The sequence below is a fragment of the Fukomys damarensis genome, unplaced genomic scaffold (assembly GCF_012274545.1).
Source record: "Fukomys damarensis isolate Sample0158 unplaced genomic scaffold, DMR_v1.0_HiC HiC_scaffold_7, whole genome shotgun sequence".
NCBI lineage: Eukaryota > Metazoa > Chordata > Mammalia > Rodentia > Bathyergidae > Fukomys > Fukomys damarensis.
This window is the reverse complement of record NW_022900919.1, coordinates 6,507,940-6,529,952: the sequence shown is the minus strand read 5'-3', so window position 1 is coordinate 6,529,952 and position 22,013 is coordinate 6,507,940. Positions and strand designations below refer to the sequence as shown.

General features: G+C 45.9%; 1 long non-coding RNA gene across 5 annotated transcripts in view; it reads left to right on the top strand.

Moving 5' to 3' along the window:
- Positions 1–255: 255 nt before the first annotated feature.
- LOC104872055 overlaps positions 256–22,013 on the top strand; it is a 24,546-nt gene continuing 2,788 nt past the window's right edge. For 2 of the 5 annotated variants that reach the window (XR_783035.2, XR_002025837.2), the window contains exons 1-3: positions 257–397; positions 3,562–3,932; positions 4,363–4,659. This is a non-coding gene — a long non-coding RNA (uncharacterized LOC104872055). Of the gene's footprint in view, positions 398–680; positions 840–3,561; positions 3,933–4,362; positions 4,660–22,013 lie in introns of all 5 variants that reach the window. The other 3 variants (XR_783034.2, XR_002025838.2, XR_004516172.1) reach the window with 3 other exon arrangements.

Genomic DNA, 22,013 nt, shown 5'->3' with positions numbered 1-22,013 from the left:
GACCAGCCTCCTCTTCTCCCCTCCTCCTTTGTCCTCTCCCCTTCTCCTCCCATTCCTTCCCCACCTCCTCATTGTCTTTCCTCCCCTGTGTTAGCTTTCCATCACTGTGGTAAAATGCTGTACCTGAGATCATCGACTTAAAAGAAGAAATGGTTTATTTCGGTTCACGGTTTAAAAGGTTTCAGTCCATGGTCTCTTGGCTCCATTGCCTTGGGCCTGTGTTGAGGCAGCACATTATGACAGAAACGCACGTCATAGAGGAAGCACCTCATGAGGGCCAGGGAGCAAAGGGAGAGGCTGGGCCCCAATTTACCCTTCAAGGGCAGGCCCCGGTGGCCTCACTTCTTCCCACTAGGCCCCACCTCCTAAAGGCTCCATCTCTCAATTGTACCAGCAGGTGAGGCGGGGCCAGCTGTCCCAAAATGCCAGTGAAGGGGACAAGAACAGGGCAGGGTGAAGAACAGGTCCAGGGTTCAAGATCTGTTGTGAAGGCGCTGACTCAAACTTTGCGGTTTGAGAGAAAAGAGCGAAGGCAGTGGGTGTATACAGCAGGACTGTGGCCCACTTGTGTTATCTCAAGTGTGGGTCTGGGAAAAGCGTCATTGCCGGAGGGGGCGATTGTGTTCCCATCTTGAGGAGACAACTCTTGCTCTAGGGGCACAACCTTGGTTCTGTCACAGGGCAGTTATTCCCACTGTGGGGGAGGCACTCAGTGCCCACCAAGGGGTAATGGCTCCCACTTGAGGGTCATCCGTTCTGTGAGGCTCCCTGTTGCTTGAGGGAGCATGAAGATAGCCTTTTCATAAAAATAGCCAGACCTGTCATTCCTGGAATCAAAGGTGAGTGGCTCAAAAGAAATGTTAAAGGGACAAATGGAATCAGAGGAAAATGGAGTTGGACGGTAACAGGGCCTCCTCTGCTGGGGGCCTCCTCTGTGGGCTGGGGAGGAGTTGAGCCATTTCCCAAGTGACTCTTCTACCTGACCCTGCAGGGGAGGGGAGGGAGAAGGCTGTGCCTCCGCACTTGTGAGAACACACCGTGTCAGGACTTCCAGGACATGGGGACTCGTAGGCCTTACAACCCAAACTCAGAGAAGCAGCATCCTAGTACAGTTGTCTCCACAAAGCGGCATCCATGGTCCGTGTGTGCCTCGCAGTGTCCAAGCAGCCAGTGGTCCGGCCACTTCCCACTTTTGCTATGACTTAGGGGGGAAATAACACCACAGTGTTCTTTATTTTTCACCTAGAAATCTCCTAACTTGGAGGTTAGGGTCCTGGGTCCTGGAAATCTGATGACTGATCTCCTCAGAAGAGCAGACCTTAAAATTAGAAGCTGTGGATGCCATTTGGGGGCCCTGTGGGCCCTTGGAGAAGAACCCTCACCCTCACGGTAGTCTCCCACTCTGAGAAGCCATGGCAGCCAGCTGCATCCACAGTCAGAGCTGCACCCTGCAGTGGGGGAAAAGGAAGCTGGGAGCCTGGCTGGACCACATCCAAGCAGAACCTCTGAGGACCCCAGAGAGGCTCCAGCAGAGTGCATGAACTCAGCTCTGCAGCCAACTTCCATGCTAAAAGATTTAGCTCCCTAACAGAGGCCCAGTGGGACCTGGATGAAAAGCAGGCATTGGAACAGCAAAGAAAATAGAAGCCACCCCACTGAGAAATGAAGACTGGACTTGAACTTTTTATTAACATAATTATTGTTGCAGTTAGGAGTAATAATTATGTTCTTTTGTGGCATAGTAGGATGAATATAGTATAGACCGCTAAGTTAGATAAAAACATTATATACAGTCAGATAGGGCTGGGCCCTCGTGGGAGTTAGCACACAAGGTAAAAACGCACCACAACTGTGGCTGGAGACACATCCGTTGGAGACCAGGCCTCAAGATAAAGATGATATGACCAGGCCTGCACACTTCCTCAGAGGACAGCACTGGGCCTAATGAAGTCAAGACAGACACCAGCTGCCTCGGTGGGTGACCAGGACCTCCAGACCCATCATTTCCCAGGAGTCTTTGTTCTTTCCCAGCACACTTGTTATGTGACGTATTTCCCCATTGGCTCACTGTTACTAAGCGACTATACTTGCAACCTTATCGGTTGATCATAGCTGTAACCTGTGTTGTACCCATGTGGGTTTGTTCTATAAAGCTTCTGTACTGCGGGGTCCTGGCCACCCAGTCAGGGACCCCTCCTGCCTCTCAAGAGCTGTCCGCTCAAATATTTTGTTCCTAGACTTCATTCTTCAGTTTTAGAGAACACCATCTCAGTGTTTCAGACATCTAACAGGTTGGGAGATATAGTATTTCCATATTTCATCTGTGTTTCAAATACAGTTGATAATCATGACATATATGTCTCAAAATAGAAGATTCGGATGTACTCACCATGAAGGAATGACTGAAGTTTAACTTTTTTACATACAGCATTGCTCTCAGCTTGTATGTGTGGGAAACCCAACCCCACCCTACCCCACCCCGTTCTTCAACACCAACAGGGCATCCTGCACTTCAATTCCATCCTGATGCCGACAACCCAAAGTAGGCATCAGACAGAGCTGCAGGCCCTAGGTACTTCTTTCTGACTTGGCTACAAAGCTGGGATTTCCTACCACCCACACATGATTCATCAGTTTTCTATAGCTGCCTACAAATCTCAAGAGAACACTACCTACCACTGCTAGTGTACAAACAGACACCCAGATAAAGAAGTACATTGGGCAAGGTCTGGAAGGGTCCCAGGAGCTGCCATCCCAAGAAGTTAGGCTGTGCCTCCATGCTGGTTGTGTCTGCCAACCCAAACCCCATTGTTCAGTTATTCAGAGAGGCTTCATCACGTAGGCATGATCTACCAAATTGTTGGCCATTGGTGGTTGACTCTGCACCCTCTCCCTTCCTCAGAAGGCAGAAAATGGGCTACAAGTCCCATCCCTCAATTCGGCCCTGTCTTCCTGGACCCAGCCCCTGTCCTGAAGGTTTCAGGGCCCGCCAGCCATGGCTGTCGGATTAGCACACAAAAAACACTTGCCACTCTTGTCCCATCCAAAACTGCAGAGAATAAGGAGTGCTATATACTGCTTTCCCTGCACACATTCCTGTGATGAAGTTTAACTTATAAATTGGGCACAATAAAAGATTCTCCGTGACAAGTAGTAATAATAATGCACTGTAATAAAGCTGGACGAATGTGCTGTATTTCTCAGAATATCTTAGCATTTTTACCTCCTCCTTATCCAAGACTGACCCTGGCTGACTGAAACCAGTGAATATAAATTGCAGGTAGAGGAGGCTGCTGCCTGCATTTCTCACTGTGTCCCAGCTTCGAGTCTCAGCCTTCCATGGGCACGGGGCCTTGGGCAACTGAGGGTCTGCCTTGCCCAGGATACAAAGACTGCTCGTTTCCCCGTGGCCCCTCTCCAGAATCTGCCGACATTATGACACAATGTTTTTGGTTGTTTTTTGTTTTGTTTTGTTTTTTGAGAGCTCTCTGGATGCATAAAGCTCAGGCTCCACAAATCTGCTCCTGGGTATATAATGCAGTGTGGCCTTTCTCATTACAGGAGATCCCAGTCCAGCAGCCTCCTGAGTGGCGCCATTGTAAGTCAAGAGCTCTGCCCTGCAAACGCAGATACCAGGACCTCCAAAGACTGGAATTATTTTGGGACTCAGTCACCCCCTCCACCGGGGGAGCCCTAGCTCTTCCTACAACAAACTGCTGGTTAGCAGCACCTCTTTCAGATCCCTCAGGCTAAGCCCTCATGTGCCCCCCACCACCTCCCCACTTCTAGGCAGGTTTTGGCTCTGGAGGTTTGGGCTCAAGTTTTTGACTCAAGCACCTTTCTCTGCTTAAGTCTGCTTTCCCCTGCCTGCCAAACATACCGCCATCCTCTCCGCTCAGCCCCTGGCTCCCACCGTGGCTCCTGCCTCACAGGTGAATTTGACAACCTACATTTAACCTAGATTAAAATTGCTTCAAAATAAGAGAATCACAATCTGCACGTCAATCGTGTTGATCACAAATACAAGCAGCAATCAGCTTTGGTATCCTGACAGCTGAGCTGCCTCGCTGTAGAGCGGCTGGCGTCTTAAAGCACTGACTCCGGGGGTGGAAACGAGCAGCGAGCACCGGATGGGCCCGAGGGTCATTTCTAAGTCAGCACAGTCGCCCGTGCTTGGCAGGTCGGGCGCTGGGCGGGACGGCCCCTCGCCACTCCTGACAGCCCCTCCCACGTACAGCTAGCGCTTCGTTATTTATGGTAATGGGGCCAGGGACGGCATGGGTAATTGAAATTAGCGCATCATTAAAAACGAAGATGCACTTGGGGAAGTAATTTAAACTCCTCTTCCTGGGCCTCTTCTAGGGAGGCTGCTGAAAACCTGCCACGGGCCCCTCCTGGCCTCTGTCCAACCAAGGGGGCAGTGGGCAGTGTCCGTCTCTTCCTGGAGGAGCTGAGGGTGGCCAAAAGCGACCTGGCTAAGCCTAACAACCCTCACCCTCACGGTAGTCCTCTCCCGCTCTGAGAGGCCATGATGGCAGCCAGCTGCGCCCATGGCCAGAGCTGCACCCCGCGGAGGGGAAGAGGAAGCTGGGACCTGACGTGCGAGCAGAACAACAGAAGAAGCCGAGCACATCCGTGGGGGACCGGAAGTCACATGAGGTGCGCTCTTTCCTCTCTGAGTAGCCCTGGGGCAGAGGCCCAGCCGCACCCGCCTGGGGGGAGTCTGGAGGGAGCATCATCCCGACTTCTAGGCCCGCTAAAAAGCAGTGGATTCCCACCTGTGGGTAGACCGTGAGTGTGCAAATGTGTGTGCAGCGACAGTGACTGTGCACGTGAGCTGTGTAGTACGTGAAAGTGCTGTGTGGAAGAGTTTACCCACGAGTGAGTTGTGTGAGAAGGTGCGTGCGTGTGAGTTTGTGAGAGTGAGCATGTTTTTGAGAGTGAGTCATTACGTAAACTTTCATCTAGTACAGAAATTACAATTTACCCTAACTCTTTTCCCTGCAACTTGTCCAGAAAACAGGGCTTCATCAAAAACCCAGGGAAAGCGGGTTGGGTGGGAACTGGGTGCCAATAATCTACAGTATTTTCATAGTGGCTCAGTTTGTTTCAGGTGCATTTTTTGTTTAATCTGCCTCAAAGTTGTTTTTTTTCTTTTCTTTCTTTTTTTGTAAACTGAGAAAGAATTCATGAACTTTTCGGGTCTACCAGTCGGTGGTGTTCAGCATATTCACAGGGGTGTGCAAGCCCCAGTCTTATCTAAGCCCAGAGCACCTGTATCCCTTTCCCAAGTAAAGCCCTACCACATTGCCCCTGCAGCCCAGCTCCTAGCGAGCATGGATTCACTTCCCATGGGCATGGGTTTGCCTGTTCTGGAGATTTCCTACCAATGGAGTCATACAATATGAGGTCCTTTGTAACTGGCTTCTAGCATGATGTTTCCAGTGTAATCCCTGCTGTGGTATGAATCAGTATTTCATTTCTGTTTATATCTTCTGTCCTGCAGATAATCCATGCTTGATCATTTACCAGTTAATGGGCTTTTGGGGGTCCCACCTTCTGGCTGTTAAGAAACAACATTGCCAAGTGTATGGATGAGTGTTTCCATTTGTCTCGGGTCTACCCTGGAGGGGAAGAGCTGGGGTGTGATAATTCTGTTTGCTAAACTTTTGCAAAGCAGCTCCGCCAGCTTGAAGTTTTGGTTCTGGTTTCCTCCTTTGCTCTTGTGTTTGTCTGTTTTTGTTGCATTTCCCTGGACGGGCGACTGCAGACCCTGCGATGGAGGCAGCGGGTCTGTGTGGCCCATCAGTTGCTCCCTCTTCTGTTACTGGAGCGACACCCTTTTTCTTCTGTCTTACGTTGCTGCTGTGGTCTCTTGCTTCCGCTGGCCGTTTATTTTTCAGCTGTTCTTGCTGACATTGTCTCCATGTGGCCAGTGGACAGTTCTCTTCCCTCTCTTGCTCATCTGTACAGTTTTCAGGAGAACGGGTGGAGGATTCTAATTTGGGCCGCTGCCGTTATCTTTTGGGAGAGCTGAATACTTATTTTCAGATAGTGAAAAATGGCATAAGGAGGAAAAATGGGCTGAAGTAACAGAACAAATAAAAATCTGAAATGTATAGGATGCTGTTAGGAGGTGATTTGTGTCCCCTCTCCCCCAGAAGACATGTTGAAGTCCTAATTCCCATACCTGGGAATGTGCCTGCACTTGGAAATACGTGAGGGCGACGTTGGGAGCTAATTGAGAATGACTTACAGGAGCTCTCCTTGTAGTAGGACAGAGACATGGATACCTAGGGAGGGTGCTAGGTGACAGTGGTGACCGAGAGCAGTAACCCAAGGGTGGATGGCAGTCCCAGCACTAGGAGGAATACACAGAGAGGGTTCTTCTCAAGCTTCAGGAGAGAGCATGGCCCTGCAGACCCTGACTGTGGGTTTCCGACTGTGTGACACTAAGTGTCTGCCATTTAAAGCCATCCAGTGCGTGGGGCAGGTAGCCCTGGGCAACTAAGACAAGCACCAGGAGCTTATTCCAGGAAGACAAGGGGCAGGTGCAAAGTTCTGAGCACGGACCTCGCCTGAGGGGCAGTGTCGCAGTTGGCCCGGCTCTCCTGGCCTCTCCGAAGCCTTTGGGTTTGATCCCATGAGGAATAGAGTCTGTTTCGAAACAGGCACAGCTTAATTAAAGTCATCTAGCTTTTCTGTGGGAAACAAAAGTGGAGTGACAGCAGTGGGAACAGGGTGGCCCTTTCCGTGGCCACCGAGCTGTCCAGAGGCTGTCTGAGCCAGAGAGGGCCGAGCTGGACAGCTGTAGGAGGCCAGGTTGATGCTGCCATTGCTGGGCTGGCCGTCGGTGAGAGGGGCCGAGAGGCGTCCAGGATTTAAGTTTGTGCAGGTGATGACTGAAATACCCATCAGCTGTTCAAGCGTCCAAAGAGCTTCTGGTCTCTCTCAAAAGATGATTATTAGCACAGGTTTCTTGTGCTCCTTCAATATACATACCTGTGCTTTGCAGAGTACAGGGAGGCCAGCTCCTAAGCAGGCAGACGTTCAAAATGGGTCCCCTGAATGTGCGCAGCCACAGAAGCAAAAAGGAAAAAAATCGTGGGTCCGAGTTGTGGGCTCCGGCTTCCCCCTGTGTGGCTGTGTGGGAGTGGCTGGGTGGAGGCAGCCGGAGCGCTGGTTCAGGAAGAGAGAGCTCGGCCGGCTCTCCACTTAGGACTTCTACCGGGTTTTGGAGCACAGCCCGAGGAGGGAGTTGGAGGGATGTAAGTGTTCCCGGGGAGCTGGAGCTCCGCAATCCCCAGCGAGAGCACAAGAAGCTGCAGTTGATGCTGTGGGTTCACCCACAGCGAAAGACCTGGTCGCCGCTTTCCAGGGAGCCACTTCCATTAGAGGAGCGCAAATGGTTAGAAGGGACACAGACAGCATGAGAGTTGAGCAAGATTTGCACTTCGGCTGCAATGCCAATACCGAAAACTGTACGAGTGACGTTTGGGGGCGTTAGAGCTGCTCTGCATAGATATTTTTGGTTTTCTTTCTTTCACCATCAACTTGCTTCTGCTTATAGAGAACTCCTCGTATATAGGTGGGAAGGGGGCACGGTGCAGGCCGGTATCCCTGGAGCAGCTGGGAGCCAGCGCCCAGGACCCCTTCCAGATTGGAGGAGGCTGTGGGAGGTGGGAACAGAGGCCTGGAGCTTGGAATACGCTCCCAGCCAGGTGGCACCTCTGTCCTTAGAGCAGGAGAGAGGCTCAAAGGCTTCAGGAGACCAGATTTAAAATACCGTGGAAGAGAGGGTGTCTGGCTTTGAGGGTCTTCTCTGAGAGTGCTCAAGTGCCAGCCCAGAAACAGAAAAAGCAGAAGGTTGGGGTTTTCAGGCCAGGCTTGTCCAGGTGAGTGAAACATACAGAGAGCCAAGGGCCCACCAAATATTGGCAGAGAAGCCAGTCAGTGAGGCTGCTATAACCTTCAGGATGCACATATTTTAGGGACTTCGGAGGGTTCCTCAGTACGGTGTGGGTCCAAGGTAGGGGCGCTTCTCCTCCGTCATTCAAAGACCTCGGTCCATGATGGCACCACTGCCTTCAAACATTTGGCTTCCTGGTCTCCCTGACAGGGGAAACAGGTCCAAGGCTGGCTGTGGAGGGAACAGGAAAGTCACACTGGTGATTTAAAAGGGTCAGACCGGAAACAGCCTATGTGCCCTCACCTAGCTGCAAAGGACAAGAGAAATACTCAATTTTGCACAGGGTGTGAAGGAAGCAAAGGGTTTAGTGATCAACAGCCTCTCTCTGCTGGAATGAACAACATGGAAGCAGCCCGAGGTGCAGCAGGGAGGCCGGACAGTCCTCTGGGAGTCGGAAGAAAAATGACCTCTGCACTGGAGAGAAGCACGGCCCAGGGGAAAACCAACCTCAGGTGCTGCCCAGGGCCACTGTCAGACAGCGGCTGTGGGCTGATGCGGTGAAGTTTACAGAGAAGGAGAAAGTATGACATGAAAAAGATGTGTTAGCTGGGACCACAGCTCCCGGCAGCCTAGAAAGCAGATTCCCACATGAGATGCGGAGTCCTCGCCTGCATGTCAACGCGGTTGTCCCTGCACGCGTCCACTACCGAAGAGAAGGCTCACAGCCCTGAGAAAACTTAGCAATTAATTTTTACAGTACAAAAGATTCCACATTTAATGATCGTTCAGCCTTTTAATGTGCTTACCTGTCAAGAGGCATTAATTGGCAAAATGAGGCTGTGCTTTCCTGCAATGCTACTACTAAAAATGACCCTTAGAAACACGTCTCTTGCCAGGCTCTCCCTATTTCCTTCTGAAGCTTGCAGAGCCTATCTTTGGGGAGTGGGAAACTGAGGCCCCGAGCCGTTTCAATGCGGCCCAAGTGCCCAGCCGAGGTAGAGAGCTGCCCTGGACTGGGAACAGCACTGGGGACTCAGAATACAGGTGGCATGGGCAGGCAGCAGAGGGAAGATAGGGCACCCACTGTTCTGGGAAGTCCGCTGTGCACCCAGGAGGCATGGGATCTCCCGGGGCCAGGTGGCAGCACCCGAGCCATCAGAACAGCAGAGCTTTGAAGAGAGGCCCCACGGCCCGGTCAAGGGGATGGTTCCAGGTTACGGCGATGGTGGGATGTATTTTATCAAACTCTATTGCAAAAGGTTTTATTAGGGGAAAAAAGGCTCATAAAGTTGATTTTTAAAAAGCATGCGCAATAAGAAGGCAGCTCTGACATTTCTTTTTTGGACGTATCTGCTCTTTTATCAGACCACTGAGGGGCTTTGTGTGGTTGCTTTTCCTCTACAGAAAGTTCTGACCACGTAGATGCGGGTGTGGAAAACACTGGTGTTCTAAAGGTCACTGTGTGGCACTGAATTACATTTATATTTAAACGGACAAGAGCAGTTAGTCCACGGTTAGCACTTTTTACATTAATTTAATCATAACCCTCAGAGTAGCCATTAATACTGAAATGGAGACCACAAGCCATTAGCAGTTTTATGATTTCTGTGTGCCACAGTTTCTGGAATTATAAATGTGTGTGTACTTGTGTGACTCTGAATATTTTCCTGAGTTTTAATGCACAACCCAATATATACCCTTCTGCTGTTTAGACCCAGATTTTAAAGAATAATCTCAGAGATAAATTTGCTAAATTAAACACAGTGAGGGGGACTGAATTATTTTTTGTTTGTTTGTTTTTGGTTTTTGAGACAGGGTCTCACTATGTAGTGAGACGGACCAGGAACTCACTATGTAGCCCAGGCTGGTCTCGAACTCACAGTGATCCTCCTGCCTCAGCCTCCAGAGTGCTGGGATTACAGGCATGCGCTGCCACGCCCATCAGGGGGAGTGAATTTTATGATATAAAGTTTCACCTTCTCCGAGATTACAATTCTCTGCATTCTTCTAAATGGACCTTTAATTTCTTTTCTTGAAGCACTGGAGGGCACCTTTGGCCTTGTTTGCCAATGCTAATTTTCGTTAAATAAAGAATTCTTTACAAATCAGCAAAAAAGGCCATGTTTAAAAACCATACTCTCAATTCATGTGAAAATAATTAATGCTTTAGAACAATTATAATTGTTGGATTCTACCCTTGATCTCAGCCAAAAGGCCAAGAAGCAATTATTGGATTCTAATTGCAAAGGAAAAAATAAAATAAAATGCTACATTAAAGCTATTTATATACATGAGTGTGCTTGTACTGCTATTTGCCAAGAAGAAATCCAAGGAAAAATTCATTGAATTTTTTAATAATTCATTAATTTTATTGGTACATTTTAAGTATACAATATAATGACAGTTGTCACTGGAAATGTGTACCTTTACATAATCCATCTCGGTTCTTATTTTTTCCCCATTCCCCTGCCCTCCTTCAGACTCTCCACCCCACCCTATCCACAAAGACTTCGTTTCCATTTGTTCTTTTTCTCATATTAATTCCATTTCCCTCTTTCTTTCCCCCTAGTCATTCAATGTTTTATTACTTTAAAATTTTGATTCAGTTTTGAAGAAGTAATGCAGCTCAAAAAAAAAAAAGAAATCCAAATGGCTTTCAAGAGCAGATGGATAAATACAGCAGTATAAAAAAATACAGTGGTATATTCATGCAATGGACTATCATATAGAGATAAAGATGATTTACTTTATAAATAATTATTCATGCACTATCATGGATGAATCCCACAAATATAATTTTGTTTTACTTTTTCTTTTTTCTTTCTTTTTTTTTTTTTTGGTACCGGGGATTGAACTCGGGTCCTTGTGCTTGCAAGGCAGGCCACCGAACCGCTGAGCTAAATCCCCAGCCCCCCACAAATATAATTTTGAGGCATGAAATTACAAGATTATACTTATATAAAGTTCCAAAAGAGGCAAAACTAATCTAGAAGTATGATACTGGTTGGCTTTGGGGAGGAGAAAAGGCACTGTGTACTTCCAGGACTCTGGCTCAGTCTATTTCTTGACCTGAGTAGGGATTATCTGGGGGTGTTGTTATCTGTGTGCATTGTTAATGGGAAGATAAGGTCACTTAGTGACTGACAGTGTGAACGCTATACTTATTTTTTCACAGAGTAATTCCTCCAAGGGAAAAGAAGTCAGAGATTTTTAGTGCTAAAAAGGGAGACTCATTGTGATTTTGTCAATTACAAATTTCAGCTTGGCCCCTGGTCGTGGCAGGATGGCGCACATGTCTATAAACTGGTCGTGTGAAGATGAGTCATTGTTTTCTAGTTGGAAAAGAATTTTCTGTTAGCACCAGCGAGGACCTGGTAAATTGGTGTTGCTGAAAGTCTTACTTTGTTATCATCTTTGCCTGTACATTACTCAAAGTTTGTTATTGTTATCAACTTTGGCTGGTGGAAATAGCATTCAGGTTTGATAAATCCCATCAAATGTTGCTATAATTATGAAATTGTTCTTTTACAGTCCTTCCACAGGGTCCTACCTTATTCAGGGAGGAAAGGTTAATCTGAAAGGATAAGAACATTGTTAAGCTTTCAGATCCAGATCAGTTTCAGGGGCTGAATCAAGTAGATTTTTTGTTTTATGGTTTTATTTCGTATTTAATGAGGTGCGATTAATATGCTGTAAAAGTCTGATTAGTATACAGTTCTGTTTTATCCTTTTGTGCAATCATTGTTGGCACCCCCCGTGCAATCAAGACACATAATGATTCTTTCATCCCTAAAGATTCCCCTGTATCCTTTTTTAAGACAGCACCCCTAATTCTGAGCTGTCGATAACCCCTGGTTTGCTCTATTTTCTTGTAGCTTTGCCTATTCCAGAATACATTGTGACTTTTGCATCTAGCTTTTCTGTTTAGCACAGGCCATTCATTGTTGTATCAGCAGTTCAGCCCTGCAGCTTGCTGAATAGTGGTCCTTACATAGATGCACCACAATTTGGTTCTGAGGTGACCAGTTGATGGACGGTTCGGCTGTTCCCAGAGTTTTATGATCATGAATAAGCCTGCTTTAAGCATTAATGTACAGGTTTTTGTATGAAGATAGCTTTTCATTTCATAGGGTAACACCTGAAGTAAAATGACGGGGTCATCTAGTATATATGTTCAACTTTAAAAGCACTGATGCACAGTTTTCCAAAGGGGCTCAACTGTTTTTGTCTTCTCATCCACAAGATTTTAAAGCTTAGTTTAAGATACTGTGTTAGGCATTTTTTTGTGTGGCTGGGATGAAATATACAACACCCACAACTTACAGGAGGAGAGGCTCAATTCAGCTCAGGGCTCGGGGAATTGAGTCTCTGGCTGGTTGGCTCCAAGGCAGAAATATCCTGGTCAAAGGGCATGGTGGAGGAAAACTGCTCACCTCATGGCGACCAGGAAGCAGGGAGAGGGGAAGGAGCCGAGAACAAAATACACCCTTGTAGGTCACTCCCCAGTGACCTGCCTCTTCTCACCAGGGCCACCTTTGAACACATAAGACTTTTGGGGAACATTTTAGATTTAAGCCGTAGTAGATATTCAGTAATATGGTCAGCTGGTTGTCCCCATGAGCTTATCAGTATCTTTGGCCTTTTTGCATAGGGGATAAACCAGTCCAAGCACACAGTCATTGTAGTTTTGCTGTGGTGTCTGTGGAGGGTCTTCACCGAATCCTTCCAGCATGTAGTCTCCAGGTAGGATTTCCAAGCAGTACCTCTTCCAGAATACTGACATGCACATTGCAGGACTGAAGAGTTTTTTTTAATTAAGTTTATTGGTACATGCATCATTGGGATCTTGTACCTTTACATTACCTACCTTGGTTCTTATTCTTTCCCCATTCCCAGCCCTCCTTTACCTGCTCCACCCTTCCCTGTTTACAGTGACTTTGTTTCCATGCTTTTCCTTTTCTCATACTTTTTCTTTTCCCTTTTTCCCTTTCCCCTATTCCCTCCACTTCCCCTACTCCTTTAGACCTTTTCTTCCAATTACACAATATCAATTATATATTTTGATCCTTATTTACACTTTTAGCTTTTCACACCAGGGAAACGATTTGGTATTTATACACGTGTGTCCTATTTATTTCACTGAAGAGTATGGCCTCAATGTGCATCCACTTAGCTATAAATATCTCTAGTTTATCATTCTTTATGGCTGAGTAATATTCCATTTTATAGAAAAACCACATCTTCTTTATCCAGTCTCCAGCTGATGGGCAATTAGGCTGTTTCCAAGTCTTAGCTATTACAAACTGTGCCGCTATAAACATGGGTGTGCATGTATCACTATGGTATGATTCTTTTAATTTTTTTGGAAATATACCCAGCAGAGGAACAGCTGGGTCAAATGGGACCTCAAATCCTAGTTGTCTGAGGTATCTCCATACTGATTTCCACAGTGTTGCACCAGTCTGCACTCCCACCCACAATGGAGAAGGGCTCCTTTCTCCCCACAGCCCCACCAGCATTTGCTATTGGTTGATTTCTTGGCAGCAGCCATTCTTTCTGGGGTGAGGTTTTGAAGGGATAGTTTTTCTATCCACGGAGGAATGTTTTTTAAAGTTTCTCTTTCATGATAGTTAGCTGGGTCTGCCTGAACCAGAGTCAGGTCAGTGATGAGCATTAAGTCAGTTCCGTGGGTCACTGAGTGATTAATTCATGAGGCTCCAGTCTCAGAGATCCAGATCAGGCTGAACAATGGCTACTAGCAGTAAAGTCCTCAGCAGGAACGCGCAAACATTGCAGAGCACATCAGCAATGCATGGTTACACGGCACCTCTACTTTTCCTGGAAACTGGAAAGTAGGAGCAAGAAGACTTTTGATTAAATGATAACGCCTTGCCAAGATCCTTTGTGATTGTTCTAGTCAATGAGCATTGCCTAATATTTTAAAAACTGATTACGGAAATGGCTTTTCTGCTTGGAAGGGTTTCACCAAGCAGAGAATTTACAATCACCTTGAACATGCATTCACCATCTCAAGACTTTGGCAACATCTTACGTGTTTGGTGAGGATACTTGGGGATGAGGCTCGAGCTGGTATCTCCTCCTCATAGTTTGTTTTTTCTTTTTCTGAGTTGCGATACCATAGACATGGCATAAACCGTCCACACCTCTAGTGTCTAAGGAGTCATTTCTCACAGGCTCTTACTCATGGTGGAGGTGATGCTGTACATTTTGATCAAGATTCACCCGGTTTTTTTGTGTAACAAAGTCAGTTAGAGACTCTTGAAATGAACAGAATAGCCTGATGTTAGGCAGTGTTTTGTGTTTTGTGGATCTGTAACTGAGTACTTTGAAACAGATTTTATACAAAAATCTATTTGATTTTTTTTTATTTTCATTGTCCTCATCATGGATAACTCCTACAAAGGGGGAGAAAAGTGCATTTATTTTGTCTCATGAGCTACCGTGCAGTCCCTTAACCTTCTGACTTGTTACTGCTACTAGTTTGTAAGCTTTTAATGTGAATGTATCTCTTGGGAGCATTGAGTCTGTTTTTCATCCCATTTTTTAGGCCGGCTTGCTGAGGTCAGCTGTTCCCTGTGTCACAACATTGCTGAATCATGTACAGTGCCAGAGGCAGGATAGCTCTGTGTGTGTGTGTGTGTGTGTGTGTGTGCCTTTCCATACCAGCTATTTTAAAGGCATCAGCTCCAAGGCTCAGTGTGGCCTCTCTTTGGGCAGAAGGTTATCTTCCAGTCAATTTTATGTAACCATGCATAACCTCAATGGTGATGGTATTGATCATATAAAAGGAACAATTGCTCCACATTCCCAAGGAGACCATCAACTGGGTCTTCCTCAGAGATGCTCACTTCTATAGTTGCTGCTGTACAGTCCTGGGCTTTCTTCTTTCAGGGCAGGGAAGCGGCATTACCCGGGCTAACCTCAAACTCCTGGGCTCAAGCAATTCTCCTGCCTCAGCCTCCTGAGTAACTGAGACTGTAGTCACTGACTATAGGCATTGCCCATGACACTGGCCTGTTCCTTATTTTTGAATAGAAGATGCTCTGGGCTAAATGGTAATTTTTCCTTTAAGGCTTTATCATTTTTAGCCACTTGTTTCTTTAAGAGGTAGATAGCATTTGCCTTAGAGCTTTCCAGGAGAGAGAAATATGAGGTGAAGTCTTCTAAAACAGTGAATGGTAACCTGTTGGAGTATTATGCACTTTTAATTTTTTTTTTTTTTTTTTTTTTTTTTTTTTTTTTGGTACTGGGGATCGAACTCAGGACCTTATGCTTACAAAGCAGGTGGTGGAACCACTGAGCTAAATCCCGGCCCAATTAATTTGTTTTTATTTATTTATTTTTGGTTTTTTGTGACAGGGTCTCACTATGTAGTTGAGACTGACCTGGAACTCACTATGTAGCCCAGGCTGGTCTCAAACTCACAGTGATCCTCCTGCCTCAGCCTCCCGAGTGCTGGGATTACAGGCGTGCGCCACCATGCCCAGCTCCAATTAATTTGTTTTAATGGGTCATCTTTATTTTGTTTAAATAAAAGTTACCTAAGTAAGAATGGGATGATTGTAGACCACATTAACCAAGAAAACTTTCTAGAATGACATATGTGTGTGTGTGTGTGTGTGTGTGTGTATCTCCACAGTATTAAATATGTCAGCCACCATCCACATGTGGTTAATGAACATTTTTCCATCTCCTTAAATGTTACAAAATTAAAAGAAATGTGCATGTTTGTGGGATACATTGTGATTTTCCATGCGTGCACACAGTGTCCACTGGTCAAATCAGTGTATGAAGCTGCCTCTGAGTCATATCTGCGAAAACCGATTGTTTGTTATCCCAGATAGAGGAAAACATCAGCTGTCTTTATTTACAGAGGTGTTAATGAGGTCTGAGGGAGGCCCTACTGCGGCAACTTGCCACCTGTGAGAGGAGCTGGGGATAGAATAGCTTCGGGCTGAGAGACCGGTAGAAACCTGGGAGGAACTTTAGGAATGGTGCTTCGGCTTTATAGAGACTGATACCCTTTTCCACATGGGTTGTGAGTGGTGAAAGGAAGGAGCAGGGTGTGTGCAGACGAAAACGAGCCTCAGATTCAATTTGTGGTGCAACGCTTGTCAGAGTCAGAATGGAGTCCCTTGTGTCAAACCCTAACAAAAACATAAATAAATAAAGCCAGGAGACTGTGAAGGAGGGAATCGCATGCATGTATGCCTGCTAACAATGATCACAAAACACTGCCAGAACCACACACAGTCTTGCCCAGAGACCACTGCAACCTCACACAGAAAGCACCTCTGCAAGCACGTTTTTCGGCAGCTGCTTGTTTGACTTTGGACTGACTCCACTCTTGCTATTTTGATCCTTGCTAAGGATAATTGGCTCTAAAAGTGTATACAATCCTCTTTTTGTCTTTAAACGCTCCCTTTGCCTCAACTTTCCTGAACACACACTTAGCGTACTATGTCACGCATACTCCCTTGCGATGCTACTCACCGCTAAAGTCTTAATCTTTGGAGAATCTCTCTCTGTTGTGTAGGTTGGCAGTGGTTATTCACTAGGCATCAACAGAAAACTAATACAATAGGTGATTTCTCTTTTTCTGAAGTGGGAGCTCTTTTGATTACAGCCAGAATTTTGCTTGCAAGGCAAGACTTGAAAACACAAACCTGACATTTTTTCCCTGCTTCCAAAAGGACCGAAGACTGTTGGGAAAAACCCCACAGATGTCACACTTAGATAAACCCCCAAAAGTGGGGCCTTCACATCTTATTCTAGCCCCCAACATGAGTGCAATATTGAGCGTGTCCCACAGAGTGATCAGGACTTTCAGGAAGATCGTAATTATGTCAACATTATGACTGTTATCAGTCTGGCTGTTGAGATAACAAATTGAAAATGACTGGTTTTCCACACAGTAGACTACCGTAAGGGTGGTGACTCATAATAATGCAAAGACTTGTCACTGTTGTTGTTTTAAACGTTTGCACTTTGTGGATAAGTAAGCGCTCTGATGGCTGACTCCCAGGCATGTTTTGGAAATAAATTTTGCCTTTTCTCAAAATAGTTTTGTTCTTGGCACTGGACACATGTCTCCCAAGTCCCCTAGTGTGCAGTATCTGCCTCAATTCCTCTCCATTTAAAACTTAATTCTCAGTAAACTGAGGAAGAGAACGCTCACCTTGTGTGTCTTATGCAGTTAAGCTTTGGGGTGGGCTGTCTAAATGGGAGGCCGAGGCTTTTTCTTTTTCCCCGAACGCTTTCTCCTAAAGCTTTCTCTGACGATACCCTGCTACCTTTTGCAGCTCCGTTTCTGTTTCCCAGTGATCCCAGTTTCTTCTGACTGATTTAGCAATTTTGGGACTTAGCACCGTCATGACCAGTTGAGGCAGAGAGCTCCTTGGTAGTTCACTTCCCTGTCTACATCAGACTCTTTTTAAAAAATAGCTTTATTAAGATGATATAATTACATGGCAGACAATCTACCTATCAAGGTGCACAAGTGGCTTTCATACATCCTCCTAGAGTTGTGCAGCCATTACTAAAACCCATGGTAGAACGTCTTTACTTCCCTAAAGAGAAACTGTACCTTTCAGCCAGTATTCATGCCCTTCCTCCAGCCCAGGCAACATCTGTTGTGCTTTCTCTCTTAAGATTTGCTGATTCTGAATACGTCATAACTAGAGTCATATAATATATGATCTTCTGTGGTGTTTTCTTTCACTAAGTGTATAATTTTCAAGGTCCGCTAGTGTTACAATGTGGATCGGTGTTTCATTTATTCTTTTTTGACAAGTAATAGTGTAAGGAAATGCTTGCCACATTTTGTTTACCTACTCATCAGTTGGTGGGCTTTTGGGTTGTTTCCATTTTTTGGCTATGGATAATGATTCCAGGAAGATTCCTCTACAAGCTTTGGCATAGCGATGTGTTTTCATTTGTCTTAGGTATATTCATAGCAGGCGGATTCCAGGGGCCTATGGTAACCATTGGATGAATTTCCAGATTGTTCTCCGAAGTAGCCATGCTATTTCACATTATCACCCACGTATGGGGCTATCATTCCTCTACACCCTTTCTGACACTTGTTATTCACGTCTTGGAGCCCAGACGCCCTGCTGGATGTGAAGTGTGGCCTCACTGTTTTCTTGACTTGCAGTCCTTGATGCTAATGATGTTGGGTATTTTGGGCTTGTGGACCTGTTTGTGTATTTTCCTGGAAGAAATGACTACTGTTTACTTTTTAACTGTGGTATTTATTTGTCTTTTTATTATGGAGTTGATGCTTAATTTGTAAATATTTGCCCCTATTCTGTGATTATCTTTTCACTTTCTTGGTGATTTCCTTTGAAGCACGAAATGTTCAATTTTGGAGAAGCCCCATTTATGTACTTTTGCTTTTCTTGCTCGTGCTTTGGATGCCATGTCTGAGGAAACATCGCCTAATCCAAGTTCATGACAACTTAGATCTACATGCTCTAAGGAGCTGAATAGTTTTAGCTCATCTCTTTGGGTCTCGAATGCGTTCTTACTTCAGTTTTATACGTGGTGTGAAGTAGGAGCCCAGCTTCATCCATTTGTGTATAGAAACTCAGCGGTCCAGGGTTTCTGGCCAGCACTGGACTCTAGGACTGACACTTATTTGCACAAGAAGACACAGGTGGAAACTCAGATCCTTGGGACTCTGCAGACAGAGCTTGGGTTGGATGCTTCGTAGCTCATTAACTCCTTGTTCTCAGACTCAGTGATAAGCATTTCCGTCAGCACACAGTTAGTAGCGATTACAAGGTCGAAAACTCACCCAACAAACCTCTGTGTAACGAAAAAGTCTCATGCTGTGTGCCGTGCACTGCAGACTGTTCATCAGGACTCAGATGATCGCTCAGTAAGCAGAACCCCCACGAAGAGCAGCGTAACTCCTGACCATGGGCTCAGGGTCCCCCAAAGACTCGCTCTCCATCTCCGGCATCCGCTGCTTCACACAGGAGAATCTCCAAGGCCATCTCGGTGGAATTTTCAGGATTGTTAAAGGAAAGGTGATGAGCACCACAGTGATGGAAAGTTTTATTTACTGGATTTATTTATTTGCTAATCAAGACATCGGAGAGGAAAAACACTAGATGGCTCTTTGAAGGACAAGGGAAAAAGCTTTTATCCCCTAAGCCAGTTTGTTGTGGTTGTGCCAGTCAAGAATGGAAGGCAATGCAATACTCCTCTGCCCTAAGAAGAATAGAGATTTGTGGGTAAATAGATACACCGTGAGAACATAATGTTAAGTGAAATAAACGCACACATTTAAACATCATATGCTCCCTCACCTATGAGAAATCCAACATATAAACAAAGAGCAAAATTCAGGATGGACGTAGGAAGTAGGGAGATCTTTTCCAAATGGGAAGGAGAACAGGAAATGGGAGGTGGAAGGGAGGGAGGGAGGGAGGGACAAAGGGCTAGAAAAAGAGAATCAAAGAACAAAGTAGTACGTGAAGGCAGAAGGTGAATCAGTGTTCTCACCTGGGCGATCTTGTCTGCCGCCATCCCGTGGACACTGGGTGAGTCTGGAGACGCTGTTGGTTATTACTCCTTGTAGGGGCTCCTGCTATCTGTGAGCAGAGGCCAGGGAAGCTGCCTAGCATTGCTGTGATGCCCAGGACAGTTTCCCACAATGAGGAATCGTCCAGCCCAAAGTGCCTGTGCTGGTGATGTTGAGAGGCCCTTCGTTGGGAGGTCTGGTTCTGTACCAGCGCTCCTGGCTGCCTGGCCCTTAGCCAAACCTCTTCGCTTGCTTCCCTCAGTGGAGACTGGCAGGACTCTGTCCTCTCTTACAGCCAGGACTGAGCCAATTCTGGCCAGTGGGCAGCAGCCATTACTCTCAGGAGGCCAACATGGTCAGTGCAGTGCCGGACACACACAAGGGTGTCCAACGGCTGCCTATCTGCGTCGCTCACTTCCGCTCTGTGCCCATCCGGTCTGCATGGTTGGCCCCACCTCTCAGCAGCAGTCTCCGGTCATCTTGAGATGTTGCGCCAAAAGCCTAGAGAAGAAGTTTCTCCTTGTGGCCGTGCAGCAACTTTGGCAGTGGAGTGTGCTTGACTTCCCAGACTGGCTGGTCAGAGGCTCCACCGCTTTTTCAGCTTTTCATTTTGACGTTCACTTCCTAACTCCTCCCATGCCCGGTAGAGTCTTGCTCCCTTGGAAGGTCTCTTGTCCCATACCTTGACAAACCCTGAAGGACGCTCCCGGACACCATGGGGTCTTACGGTGCACAGCCCTTCCTGTCCTTTGCTGTTGATACTTGTATTTTATTGCACTTCTGAGGATCAGAGTATGGTGTAGTCCAGGAAGGACAGTCAGTGATTTGGGCAGGTTCTAAATCCATCACCACCCCACACCTCCAGAGATCACTATTCACGGACAAGATGGCGTGGGTTCCATCTGATTCTACTTCCTACTTGGAGGGAGAGAGTGGGTGACCTGTGTATTTCTGAGAAATGAAGCGAGGAAGATTTGCTTGCTGCTCTGCAGCTCACTTTAGATGTCCTCACAGGAGGCAGATGGATCCCAAGGCTCATCTTAGCGATATGATACCCTCACAAGCAAGAAATCACCAAAGTAGTTGCTGCAACCTCCTGCTGTCTAAATGTCAAGATGTTTGAAATGATCGGCTGGCATTGTATCAGAGTGTAAAGATATTTAATCGGGATCTGACTTTCTCAAGGACAGATTTTTCTCCCATCCGTTCCTAAGCATAAGAAGCCAACCGGGCTTGAAAATCCTTTGTTTGGAATTCCGGCTGGAGCAGTGTGTCAGGATTCATTCATCTTTCTGGCTTGTGCTTTTGACAGAGTGAACAAAGTTTCTGAGGAAGTAAACTTTATGTTTAAAATGTTTATGTTAATTTTTATCTGTTCAGAAATCAAATCCACATTATGATAAAGTAATTCTTTATTGTAGAAAACAGAAATATTTGAGGTGGAACATAAGCCAGTTGAAATCTCTCAAGCCAGAAATCACACTGTACCAGGTGGAACATTTGAGTCTTCTCTCTAGAGCCCCAAATTGTATATCAAGCTTGAATTCTGTGCCAGTGGGCCCCCACCTGTGAATTCAAGCCAACTTGGATCAAAGCCACTTAAAAAAATTGCATCTGTACTGAACATGTGGACTCTTTTCTTGTCACTATCTCCCAAACAGTGCAGTGGAACAACTACTGATGTAGCGCTTACGTTGTATTAGGTATGAGACGTCATCTAGAGGTAATCAAATGTACATGAGAGGACAAGCATAGGTTCTGTGCACAGACCTGTCCGTTTCCGTGGAGGACTTCAGCATCTGCAGAGTTTGATACCTATCTCCTGAGCCACAGATACAGAGGGATGAGTCTATGTGGAGGGTGTAGAAATTTTGAAAGTAAAACTACAGGATCCACAGGCAAGGAAAAAGAAAGGCAATTCATTCTGTGGCCTTAGGGTTGTTTCCAAATAATTCTGAGATGTTGGCAGAGTATCGTATCAGGGTCCTACTTCAAAAGTCCAGAATTGGACCATGGATTGTGGAATCAATAATGCTGCAGAAGAGTGATTCTGAATTTTCAGCGGCTTGTGACAATGGACTTCTATTCTTTTTTTTTTCTTTTTATTGAGCTTATTGGTACAATCTAGGTATACAAATACAGTTACATTCATCTTTGGGATTCCGTACCTTTACATGATAGGTCTTGATTCTCATTTTTTCCCCTTGTCCCTGCCCTCCCTTCACCCCCTCCTCCCCTCCCCATTTACACACACTTTATTTCCATCTTTTCAGTTTCTCATATTTTTTTCCTCTCCCTTATTACCTTTCCCCCACCCTTCCCACTTTCCCTACACCTTTAGCACTTTACTTCCTATTTCACATTATTAATTATCTCATTAGGATCCTGTGTACTATTATAGTTTTTCACACCAAAGAAACTATTTGGTATTTCAGTTAAATCTCTGTATGAACATTAAAAATAGGGAATCCTAAAATAAAACTAAAAAGGAAAGTAAAAGAGAAAAGGCAATGATGTAACATTAAAATAATCCTTAATTCTGGAGATGAAAAT